A 13,741-nucleotide genomic window follows, 5' to 3' on the forward strand; every position below is an offset into this window, starting at 1 on the left:
ATGGGCGTCAACATGAGTTTTGATATTTTTATTTAGTCTCCCATCTTTTTGGTTAGGTTTCCCGTTTTGCGGTTCGATGTTTGTCTCAGGAAGACATTTTTTTGTTGTGTGCATAATTATGTTAATCTCTCTCTCTCTCTCTCTCTCTCTCTCTCTCTCTCTCTCTCTCTCTCTCTCTCTCTCTCTCTCTCGTTTATTATGTCACTTAATAAATTAGCCTTGTTTAGAATATATTTTTGCTCCTTTTATTAAGTAAAGGTAAGTTTTCCTGAATTGTATCATAACAAGGAAATTTGGTAAGAGTATCAAGGAATTAACTGTAAGTACTGAATCTTGATTTTATCTATTTTGTATGAATGATAAAAACTCATCTTCATCGTAAACTTATGTTCGGAGAGACAGTCCAAAATAGGTAAGACGACTAAAGGAATGCACTATCATAAATTTTCCTCATTAGTAGTTGGGTTAGTAAATATCTTAAATGATTAAATTGAGCCATTAGAAGTAGAGGATCATTCTCTATTATTATTATTATATTATTATTGTTATGATTAATATTATTGCTCAGTAATTTGATGTAACTTACTCAAAAAACAAATTCACTTAACCAGCTTGATTTTACATAATAGAATGCCGTTGTTCAAGCTTTTATAATTAAATGGAGATAAAACCACTCGTCGTGGAACGCCTCTTAGTCATGCATCATTGGATTCTTCTATCTTATTGCATAGGTTGTCCCTTTGCGGCGTTACCATGTCTGGCTGCCGTCTGTCTTAGTATTGGCTTAGATTTCCCTCTAGTCCAGGTCTTTATATAAAGATTTTGGGACCACTTTTACTTTTCCTTGGTATGCTAGATGCAGTATTTCTTAAGATGGTTTGGATATGTAATGAAAAGGCAATTCATTATATATATATATATATATTCCATATATCATACATACATACATATACATACATACATACAACATAAATACATACATTACATAAACCATATATATATCTTAGTATCTACTAATATATATATATATAATATATATATAAATATATATAATATATAACATGATCACGAAATATATAAAACGTGATGCTATGTATAAATTAAGGTGATGCCAAGGAGGAAAATGAAAGACGAGAATTGCCGAGATCTTTCGATCTACACGACCGTTTTTAAGGGTCGTGTAGACCTAAAGATATTGGCAATTTATTTATTAATTTATTTATTTATTTATTACGTAAACTATCGGAAATTTCATATTTCTTTGTTGTATGTCAACATTGTGTTCGTCGTTAGCGAATGGTTGTTTTCTTTCTGTTTTTTTTACTTTTTGTCGTTCCCAGTGTACCTTGCTCTGTTGACCACTGCAACTCTTTGCGGCGAGATCGTATCTGAATAAAGCCTTGAATATGCAAAGAGGTTTTTTTCCATTATAATTGGGTTAACTGAATTTGATGAAGCTTGCTATATATATTCATCAGCTGACTGTTGAGATGGTTCAGATGTGATGGAAATGGAATAAGAGCTGAAGTAGTTTCCATACTCACAAATCACTCTCTCCTGAGTCAGCATCTTCAAAAGATAGAATCCATAGAGAGGAAACCCCTTTTTATATATATTTGCCAGATCTTATGGAATTCTTATTGGCTATTCTTGAATTATTTTACGAACGAACACAGCGACAAGTGAAATCACACCCATCTCCCAAGTTCTTGGGCAGTGATAATCATTAAAATCGTGTAGATGTCTGATTGTAAATAAAAGTCCCAAAATAATAGTAAGGATAGAGAAATCTGTTTGCACTGAAATTTGGATGGCACGACTTCCATTACTTGTTACTGAGGCTGTCATTATTTTTTAAGAACTTCGATGACACTATATTGATTTACCGTGCCAGTGTTGTTATTTGCTATGCATAGCATAACAGGTAAAATGCAAACCATAGAACAACGCAGAAGAGAAGGATGGCATGGAATAACATTACAGGTAAAGCGCATAATATGAGATAGCTTAGCCCCCCCCCCAAACAAAAAACCGTTGCTGAATAACCACTGGTTCCATGCAACGTAAAAACACCATAAAAAAAAACATAATAAAAATATAATCAAGGCAATGTATGACAAACACACTATTGTAGGCAGCTTCAGAGACTGCAGATTACCTTGGTATTATTGAAGGTCAAGCCACTAGTTTGGTCAGGTTCCTGATCATGGGTGATATAGTTTGCTGTTGTCGAATAATTGACCAACACTAACAAGGAATACTGAACAGAAGTCAATCAGCTTATGAAATTTGGTATCCACTCCGGTGGGAAATGTTACCAACCTGTTTAATAAGATTAAATACCGGGTGGTAGATTACCATTGATTATGTTGGGCTTACAGAGGTCGAAGTGACCCGAATATGTAATCGTATTGTGATTATTAGATTTGAAGTGCTCTCGTGGGGAGGGTGGCTTCGTCAATGCTCAGTCTGTGTCATTTATGTATATGATATATATATATATATATATATATATATATATATATATATATATATATATATGTGTGTGTGTGTGTGTGTGTGTGTGTGTGTAATATATATATATATATATATTATATATATATATATATATACTATATATATATATATATATATTCGTGGTATGTATAATAAAAAATTTTAAGACGCGAGTACCCCTCTAATATCGAATTCATTATACCTTAGTAATAACGTACGGGAAGGGAATTCTATATGATTGATCCATGCGCCTCGGCCAGGATTCGGACGTGTGCCTTTTTGGTTTGAGGCAGAGGAGACAGGGGCATACCGCATAGTACATATCCATTCAGCATTCTCGACCAAAAGTACGTATGCCATACAATTCTTTTTGGATGCAAGTTATTTGGGAGGTGCAAGTAATTCGATATTGAGCTGGTATATGTGGCTAAAATATTTGTGACTGCATGGCAAAAGTATCTTGTATGTAAGTAATAGGTACACACATAATAGGACTATATATAAAATATATATATATTATATATATATTTATATATATATATATATATATATATATATATATATATGTGTGTGTGTGTATGTATAATTTTTATATATATATATATATATCTATAATATATATATATAATATATATAATATATATATAATATATAAAAATATAATATCTATAATATATATATATATATATATAATATATATAGGTATATATATATTGTGAAAGCGTATAAGTCTGCCTTTTAAGTTTGTTTTGAATAAGAGTAATACGTACCGATTGTGCTACTGTCAAGTGCATCATTGCATTATATATTTTGGTTTGTTTTTCTCAGCTGTTTTGTATTATTTTTTTCATCACGTTTTCTCTTTTTTCACATACTGGAGTGAGTGAGTGGTTTTCTGTTCCTTGTGTTTGATTAGTTAATGTTTTGGTTTCTTCAATAATAATAATAATAAGTAGAACGTGCTCCCTTCTGAGTGTAGCAGTATACAGGAACTGACAACAACACGTAAACAAACCTTGCTCAGTCTCGTACCTGGTGTTTATGTACCCTTCCTGAGATTGTTCTAAAATTGGTGTCTTGTGATCATTGAAATGTTGGGGTGTCTTGGGATATGATCGGGGCCAGTCATGTTACCCGAGTAGTATATAAATTTAGTGAATAATTATATGCCCGATCTGCTTTGTACTCACCTGAAGATTCACATTGGCTTAGTTATAAATCTCTAAGTAAACTCTCTCTCTCTCTCTCTCTCTCTCTCTCTCTCTCTCTCTCTCTCTCTCTCAGAACGTTCGTGTAGCCGTAGAAATGCCCTCTCTGTTTGTGGTGTCAAGTGTCCAGGCCGACGAGATCAGGAACTATAAAGAGAGAGAGAGAGAGAGACGAGAGATAGAGAGAGAGAGAGAGATGGGGGGGGGGGGGCGTGGAGTTGTAGCAGGGGTGGGGATAGGGTGTTCCTTGTGCTGCCGGTCGCCCTCCCTGTCCTAGAGTTGCCTCGTCAGTGGCTGTGTGACAGTGGCTAAAGTCGGATGCAAGTCGGTGTGTGCTGTCGCCGACCGCCTTCTACCACGCCTTTGTCGGGATTTTTGCTTTCTTTCGATATGCCTTGGATGACGCGAAACCCTTGGGACGGATTGCATCCCACGGGGTGATTGGCGATTCACCCCGCGGGGTGCGCGTGGAGTCGGCGAGAGCGAAGTCATTGTCATGTGACATCATCCTCACAGTTGATGATGATGATCTTGATCACGACTTCGCTTTGGTCGATAATAGGGTTTCCATAGTGTGGACTTTGTTGTTGACGTCTGGCCGGGATTGTGGTGGAGTTTTCGTTCGTTCGTTCGTCTCGTTTCTCAAGTCACGAAAACTTCCTCGACAAGTTAACCCGGATTTAATATACAAGGTTAATTACCCTGGTTTAATGTGGGAGTCCTTCGTGTCGCGATGGCTTCGCAACTCCGCAGAATGAACCGACCAAGAGAAAGAAACGTTTGTGTTGAATGGGATTCCCCCTCTAGACATCGACACCGTTGGCTTGATTGATTTGTTTATGTTACGCGTTGCAGCGGTCATGGACTTCGACGTCGAGACTTCAACCGTATGTCACGTGAAGCACGCATCTGAAATTGCATCATTTGAACAATGCTACGTTAAGAGTAAAAGTTTTGTCCTACTGTATCACAGATGGACGTGTGAAAGGTTCATATATTCGGATACGTTGGTCTCCATTTATATTTCTGATGATGTGTCAAATAAGTTATTTGAATATTTTGTTGTCTTGGCCGTCTTATTCAATAAGTAAATTATAAGGTAAAGTATTATATGTCATTCATTCTTATGAAGTTAGTGGACGATCTGTATATATATATATATATATATATATATATATATATATATATATATATATATATATATATATATTATATATATATATTGTATACATACATACACCCGTGGGTACGTATTAAGATGTGCACCTACTGTCATTTGTAACCAGTGAAGAATAGGACAGTCTCCAGGCGAACGCCTGAAAGACCATAGCTAGTATAGCTACTAATGATAGCATATGGTGTCGCAACTGCCATGCAGTGTTTGGTAAATTATCTCGAGTTGAAAATGGTAAGTTTTTAATCTTGTTAATGTCAGCGGGTGACGATTATGTTTTTATTTTTATTTTTTATTTATTATTTTTTTTGTTAAGAATACCGCATTTACTTGAACCGACGGATTCTGTATTTTGTATTGGTATGTTCCGAATGTGTGCTTGCCGTCATATATTTTGCATGAATTGTTGACTCATTTTTTCAATTACCCCATATTTCTTTTTCCCTTCAAGAAGTGACTTCTGTTTCTGTGAACCAGCCGGTTCTCAGCCAGTATGCTAACGACCATAGTTGACTGAATCACAAATACTTGGTGGCGTTTATTTCACGTATTTAATCAACGGAGACTAAATGAGTTTTCTGGTCAGAGGTGTGATATCACTCTCCTCCCCCCGCCAGATCAAGCTCGATTCTCTCTCAGGTGAGGCGAGGTTGATAACCCTGGGACAAGTAGACTATGAATAAGTAAGCTATATTGAAATACCTTGTTTTCTATAGTATTAGGATAGTACTCGTGTTGTTTCTGGGTCAAGATTGCAACGTGCTTAAAATAGGCTAAAGTCTATTCACACGAAAGATGAGTCTGCGCATCCACCTAAAAGTTTTAGTATGTATTCAGTTTAGATTTATTTTCAGTTCTTATAGTAGCTCTGGCAAGGGTTATCGTGTATGTTCTTAGGTTTGCTTCTATTTCGTCTGACGTCATCACTCGCGAGAAACTGCTGTCTGTAGTAAAATGTCCGACTATTCGTTTTTTAATGCTTTCATTCATTTCCGTGATTTCTCTCTTTTTGCTTTATTTTCTCTCCGTTTTGTCACAATAGTGATTGCCAAAAACTATAAAACTATAAGGAGGCGTTCCTGGGACTTTCGCATGAGATGTAGTTATTTGTTAATCGTTTTCTAGCATTTTAAACCATTTTACCTCTGGCACTTGCCTAGAATTTATGATGTTCACTTTTACCTCATTATCGTAAGAGAGCGAGAGAAATAGTCATATGTAGAAATTTTAGGTTAATTGTTACCCTTTTCTTCCTATAATATAGTGTTTAGGTTAATTGTTAGCCATTTCTTCCTATAATGTAGTGTCAGCGTCTCAGTGGCGTGGTTGGTATGGTGTTTGCTTCCCACCTCGGTGGTCGCGGGTTCGATTCTCGGCCATTCCATTGAAGAAAGAGAGATGTGTATTTCTGGTGATAGACGTTCACTCTCGACGTGGTTCGGAAGTCACGTAAAGCCGTTGGTCCCGTTGCTGAATAACCACTGGTTCCATGCAACGTAAAAACACCATACAAACAAAAACAAAAAAAACTTTAATATAGTGTAGTCATTGTAATGGTTTATAAAAGAAGCTGGTGACAGAGTAGATCTAAGCAATCAATCAATCAACCCACCAAAAAGCAAAACCATCCTTCCATATCTGTTGATTGGCTTGACTGGATTCGAGCCACAGACAAAAGGTCACCGACTTTCTGCCATGTCAGTTCTGTAAATTAACTGATAAAATATAAGAAGTAATTTATGAAAATAAATAGAATAAAAGATACGGATTTATATCTTCTTCTTTTGTGATTGTGCACATTGAAATGTGAGTAAATGTATTTAATGTGTGCGTGTGTTTAGTGTGGAAGCATATGCTTCTTTGCATATTTATATTTAAAATTTCGTAGTCATTATTCATTTAGTCCCAGTGTTTGGCCAGTGGCCTAGACTTGGTACCACCATATCGTTTTGATCCTTCGGGCCAGCCCCATGAAAGCCGTTAATCAGCTCAGTGGTTTGGTTAAACTATTTTAATAATAATAATAGTAGTCAGTTATATCATCAAATGCCAGTCTGGAAAATCTCATGTGACAAATATTGATTTTATGAATGACAAATCTGGTTGCAGGTCCACAATGATATAGCATGTGAGTTTATGGTCTTTAATGGATATTAAAAGCTTTCGAACCTTGTACTAGGTTCATCATCATCTTTCCTACCGTTATCCCTACACTAAGGGGTCGGTTGCCTGATGCGCCTTTCCTTACAACATCAGGTATGGTTTATTATTTGGCAAAGGGGTTTTTACGACCGCATGCCCTTGCTTTCATCAACTGCTGTTATTGGCGGTGGGCCTCGTCTTTGACTAAAAAGTCCACCTGCAAGGCAGCAGTTTCCACAGTTATCGGTGGTGGGCCTAGCCTTTTACTAAACAGTAAGACTGCAAGGCAGCAGTTTCCACAGTTATTGGCGGTTGGCCTAGCCTTTTACTAAACAGTAAGACTGCAAGGCAGCAGTTTCCACAGTTATTGGCGGTTGGCCTAGCCATTTACTAACAGTAAGACTGCAAGGCAGCAGTTTCCACAGTTATTGGCGGTTGGCCTAGCCTTTTACTAAAAAAGTAAGACTGCAAGGCAGCAGTTTCCACAGTTATTGGCGGTTGGCCTAGCCTTTTACTAAACAGTAAGACTGCAAGGCAGCAGTTTCCACAGTTATTGGCGGTTGGCCTAGCCTTTTACTAAACAGTAAGACTGCAAGGCAGCAGTTTCCACAGTTATTGGCGGTTGGCCTAGCCTTTTACTAAACAGTAAGACTGCAAGGCAGCAGTTTCCACAGTTATTGGCGGTTGGCCTAGCCTTTTACTAAAAAAAAAAGTAAGACTGCAAGGCAGCAGCTGTCCTTTTAGTCGCCTTTTACGACACGCAGGACCTGTGGTGGTAGTATTCCTATACACCCCTACCACAGGGTGGGCTATCATTCTTGACTCCTGGAGTGAAATTAATAATTGAATCGGTAAAATCGCTTATGCTATTGTTATAGTTTAGAGGCGAACAAAAGGCCGTTTCAGCGTTCTCAAGGGAAGCAAAGAGAGAGAAGAGAAGAGAGAGAGAGAGACGAGAGAGAGAGAGACGGTGTAAACCGACCCTCACTCCCTTCAACAGAGGTTGGTTGGAGGTAACTGACATGCGTTTACAGTTTACTTTAAAGAACGGCGTTTGTTTACTGTATGGGGGGGCGTTTACTCAGTGGCAGATCACTAACTCACCCTGGAGTGGTAGTGTTGGGGTGTTTTGTTGCCTGTAGTGCCCCTTCCTCTGAACCCTTTTGCACTCTTCCTCTTACTTCCCATCCTTTACCATTTGGACGCGTTTCACCTTGCTGTCTAACTTCTTTGACGCTGCCAGCTTGTTGCTGGGAGTAATTGACGAAGGAAAAGCAGTTGTAACCGGCACTCTTCGCCTTAGTGCATCTAATGAAGTGGTGTCCACACACACACACACACATATATATATATTATGATATATATATTGATATATGGTGTGTGTGTGTGTGGTGTGTGTTTGTATATATATATATATATATATATATATATATATAGTATATATATATATATCTATATATATATACACATATATATATATATATACACATATATATATATATAATACATATATAATATATATATGATAGATATATAGATATATATATATATATATATTATATATATATATATATATATATATATATATATATAGTATGTGGTGTGTGTGTGTGTGTGCGTGTGTGTGTGTGGTGTGTGTATATATATACATATTTAATATCGATCTATACTATATATATATATATATATATCTATTTATATATGTGTGTGTGTATATATTATACAATATATATATATATCTATATATATATATATATATATAGATATTATATATATATATATTCTATTGAGGTATTGTTGTTCTTAAGGTAAGTTAAATTTGGCATTAAGGGATATTTATGCTTCTTTTACACACACACACACACACACATATATATATATATATGATATATAGATATATATATATATATATATATATATATATAGTGTGTGGTGTGTGTGTGTGTGTGTGTTGTATATAGATATAATATATATAATATATATATATATATATATATATACATATATATATACATATAATATATAATATATATATATGAGTATATTACACATACATGCATACATACATATATTCATATAGTTTTATGCGTAGATGCTAATACCTGGACGGACGGAGGCAGTCAGTGCGCTTTGTAATTCAAAATTAACTTTATGTAAAAATTTCTATCCGGCTGTTGGCAGGATCATCCACGGATTAATTCTGTCCAAATCTCCTGGTTTTATTTTTTCAATTTTCCGAAGAATATTTATTGCAGTACGGATGAAATCATCGTTATTAAATGGATTGTTCTTTAGTTTATTGCTGTTTACAATTTGATAAATAATTTGTTTGGTTGTGTATGTTTATAGTGCCATATGTTTTACTTATTAATTTAGTGTTAATGATATGTAAACATGAGAGTAAACTTTAGCTGTGAAAGCATGGAAGCATTTGTGATGTAGTCCTGGAAAAGAGAATATTTTGTAACCATTCACTAATATAAACACGAGTATTTATATATAATTCAGTAGGGAAAACACGAAAAGTGTACTCGGCCGTGATTTAGTAATGTAAACATGAAAGTGTTTTTAGATAATTTAGCAATTTAAACATGATTGTTATAGGAGTAGTTTCATATGGCATTAGGAATGTTATTACTAAAATCCTGCCGCTGTTATCATAGAGCTCTTTATTACTGGGCGGTGTTCCTGAAAACTTCAAATCAAGTGAGAGATATTGATCCGTCAATCACCTTAGGTTCATCCACGGTTGCTTTAAAATCAAGTGTTTCGGAGAGGTTTAATTGGTAAAAGATTAAAGGTGAGACACGCTTTCAGATGTGTACTTTTATACATCTGTTGGAGAGAGAGAGAGAGAGAGAGAGAGAGAGAGAGAGAGAGAGAGAGAGAGAGAGAGAGAGAGAATGCTCAAGGTAAATGGGAAGGGGTTGCGTTAGCAAGAGTTCGGAGGGGCTTTTGTAATTAGGTAGAATAGAAAAAAATAAAGAAAGAAGAAAGTTTGCTCTCAGCCGTGAGGAGAACTTTTGTCTGTTTTTCCATCTGCGTTCATTAAAATTCATGAACTCTTCTTTACCTTTTAGCTGTGTGCAATGACGTTAATCTTTAAGAGACGTGGAAAGGGAAAAAGCCCTCCTCTCTTTGCTTCTTATACTTTTCGAGAGGACTTTTGAATTGAAGGGAGCAGTGAGGGAAATGGCAGTTAAGGAGGGCGGGCCCCTGGTGGAATAGGTGATAGAGGGGAGGAGGGAGGTGGGAGGGGGGGTGGCAGGAAGGGCTAACTCCAGCACGATGTCTTTAATATTCATGCACAGGGCAGTATGCCGAGATGGGCATGTTGGAATTGGATGCTGGCGTTTCTGTGTGATCATGGGATTGCTCGCGTATGGGGTTGGAAGGGGGCGGGGGTGGGTGGGTGGGGGAGGACGTCATCATTGGCCCCACTGTTCCGTTTCCATCTCTGAGAACAATAAGGAATCAATGCTGGTTGGTATTGACGGCAAGGGAGATGGCAGGGGCGAGGTGTCAAGTCGCTGATGGTGTTCCCGCATATTATCATCACAATAATAATATACATTTGGTGACGTTCAAGTTAAGGTTCGGTTTTTACTAGACTCAGCGGTTTTTCAGGTGTGATACTAAGTTTCTATAAGGTAAATATCTCTCTCTCTCTCTCTCTCTCTCTCTCTCTCTCTCTCTCTCTCTCTCTCTCTCTGTTACAAATGAGGAACCTCAGACCGATCCCTTGCGCCTTGCATGGATAAATGCAGTATGGACAGGTTTTCTCGAAAATCAGCAAGTCTGTTGACGTAAGCAGTGCTTATCTGCATGATTGTTACCCGATTGTTGTGGGCCGGGGATACGCGGGGTTGTTGGGAGAGTTGAAAGGGAGGTATCCTAACCCCCCCCCCCCCCCCCCAACCCCCCCCCCCCAAGGGGTAAAACCATGCTTTATTTATATGTAGAGCCGCATTTTTGCTGCCGTATGACAGTTCCGGGTATGACAAGCCTTGAGTATAGATTCCGAGAGTTTGCTTGAATGTTAAGCAAGGATATCCTTGACATTCTGCTCAAAATGTCTTTATGTATTGATCGTTTACATTTCGTATTTTTGGTGCATGGTCCTACGTGTGACCTACATTGTCGTTGGCACCGTGATTAAGGTAACGGTGGATTGATTGGGCTGTGGATAATTATCTTCTAATTATACCTCCATTACAAGTATTGTTATAATGAGTTTCTGGATTAGGCAGGACAAACACGCACCATTTATCGGGTTTAGGTCGAGAAATGTATCGCGGAAATACTAATAAAGTGATGACAAGAATTCATCTTACTTTCCACCAATTGCGAGGGTTCCCTCCTGTTCCACCTTTTAAACCCTTCTACTCCCAATTTCTGTTTCAGTGCTGAATATCCTCGCAGGTCCCGTCGCTTGGCCTTTTGGCCTAAATTCTACATATATTTTTTTTTATCCTATTCTATATATTCTCTATAGTGACAAAACTTGTGATGCATTAAAAATAAATCATTCTCTCTCTCTCTCTCTCTCTCTCTCTCTCTCTCTCTCCTCTCCTCTCTCCTCTCTCGTCTCTCTCTCTCTCTTCTTCTCACCTCTCTCATCTCCTCCTCTCCTATCTCTCTCTCTCTCTCTCTCTCTCTAAAGGCTTTAATAGCTGTTATTTCACTACAAATTAGCCGTCAGAGGAATAAAAACACTGCTAATCATCCGGATTGTATACTAGTGAAATGAATTCCCCGAAGAATCGGAGCATGACCATATCATTGTCTTCCATCCCACCGAAGAATTTGTAACTGTTGCGTTAAAAAGGAGATCGGGTTCCGTCATTTAACGGTTTGTTACCGTTTTGTTTGTTAGGATCGATTGTTTGCTTGGCGAAGCGTTTTGGAGTGGTGTATGTGGTTTGTCTTGATGTGTGGTTGGAGATTCTATGACGTTCACTTTGTCTTATCGAATATTATTATTATTATTATTATTATTATTATTATTATTATTATTATTATTATTATTATTATTATTATTATTATTATTATCTTATCGAATATTGTTATTATTCATAGTGTTCAGAAGATAAAGAAACCCCTTTTCGTAAGGAACAAACCCACGGGGCCATTGACTTGAATTTCAAGCTTTAAAATGATTTGATGTTCTTCTGAAAGAAGTTACAGAAGGTAATAAGAAATAAAGAAAGAAGAGGTCAGTTAATAAAAAAGAAGATGAAAGATAAATTGATAAATTAATACATAAGTAGGTCAAAATGAAGATAAATGATTAGAATACAAGGTGAATTGATTTATGTTACCGATTCATTGCATTGAACGATTGGTTTGATGAATTAATGGCTGAATAGATAAAAATGTGAATAGATTATTGAAATACACGGCGAATTGTTTTTGGACAGTAATTCACTGCATCGGAATGATTGATTTTTTTTTTCCGCATCAGGAGTCTTTGACGGATAGCGGTTTGGTTTGTTAAAGGCTGACGGTGTAGCGTCCGATTGTCATCACGACTACATCGGGAATTCGTCCTCCCTCCACCTGGAACCCCTTAGTGGGGTAGTATCGTCAGTGGACCTCATGCGGTGCACTGTAGGCATTACTTAAGGTTCTTTACAGAGTGCCTTCGGCCCCTTGCTACACCCGCTTTCCTCCCTTTTACTGTAACTCCTTTCGTAGTCTCTTCATCTTACTTTCCACCCTCTCCTGGCACTTGATTCATAGTGCAACTGCTTTGAGGTTTTCCTCCTGTTACACCTTTCAAACCTTTTACTGTCAATTTCCATTTCAGCGCTGAATGACCTCATAGGTCCCAATGCTTGACCTTTGGCCTAAATTCTTTATGCAAGTCAATTCCACCAGGAAGAAACGAAGGTTGGAGCGATAACACAAATATGCAGGAGAGGAAAGTTAATTGGAAAGAATAGCCACATCGCAAAGATGACCCCTAATGACGGAACAGAATCACTAGAACATGATTACGATAATTGAACATTCACGTATTGTTTGCATATACTTAATGGGGAGGATTTTCATGTGCGGCATTGATTGCTTTATCTTTTATGGTTTGTTTCAATCTTTTCAAGTCGCCGTGATTGTTACACAATCTGCCGTATGAAAGAGATTAATTCTGCACATTATTGTGATACTTCCCACTACCACTGGCATAACCTAAGGCTCTGTTGATGACTTTGACCCGTGTCATTCAGCCGATTTGACGTGAAATGTATGAATGACCGAATGCGTCCATGTTTATCTCACTAATTGCTCTCTAACGTGCACCGTACCGATGAATTCATAATGAGCGATCTCCCATTACGATTTGCTCAACTTGAACACTATCGATCAGGTCAACATATTCCGAAGTCGGTAGAGATTGCTCCAACATAATGCCGTATCGATTTGGCCTTTGGTAGGTAGGTAATATTTGGTCGTGGCACTGTGGCGGTTCTGCCCGAGTCCACTTGTGCATAATTTATTGTTCTTCTTTCGTGCTTTCTCTGGTTCTCCGTCAGGGCGCACTTAGCCTGGATTTGTCAGGATCGCAGTGAATGTCCCTGTGTTTGGAAAGTGGTGGTTTGTGGGCGAAACCATGCATGTTTCAGGTAGGGTTTACTGTTGTTACTGATAAAACTTGAATAAAGAAATGCATATTGTATATCTATAATATATTATTATATAGTATACACACATATACATATAC

The 13,741-nt window shown here is 37.3% G+C and overlaps 1 protein-coding gene across 4 annotated transcripts in view; it reads left to right on the plus strand.

The window, feature by feature from the left end:
* Nucleotides 1–13,741, plus strand: part of LOC135206150 (homer protein homolog 2-like) — a 408,669-nt gene that overhangs the window by 10,516 nt on the left and 384,412 nt on the right. The window contains exon 1 of one of the 4 annotated variants that reach the window (XM_064237414.1): nt 4,002–4,032. The exons of the other annotated variants lie outside the window; for them this stretch is intronic. The gene's annotated coding sequence lies outside the window, so the exon portion shown is untranslated. Of the gene's footprint in view, nt 1–4,001; nt 4,033–13,741 lie in introns of those variants that run through there. 4 annotated transcript variants of the gene reach the window in all.

The sequence above is a fragment of the Macrobrachium nipponense genome, chromosome 29 (assembly GCF_015104395.2).
Source record: "Macrobrachium nipponense isolate FS-2020 chromosome 29, ASM1510439v2, whole genome shotgun sequence".
Classification (NCBI taxonomy): domain Eukaryota; kingdom Metazoa; phylum Arthropoda; class Malacostraca; order Decapoda; family Palaemonidae; genus Macrobrachium; species Macrobrachium nipponense.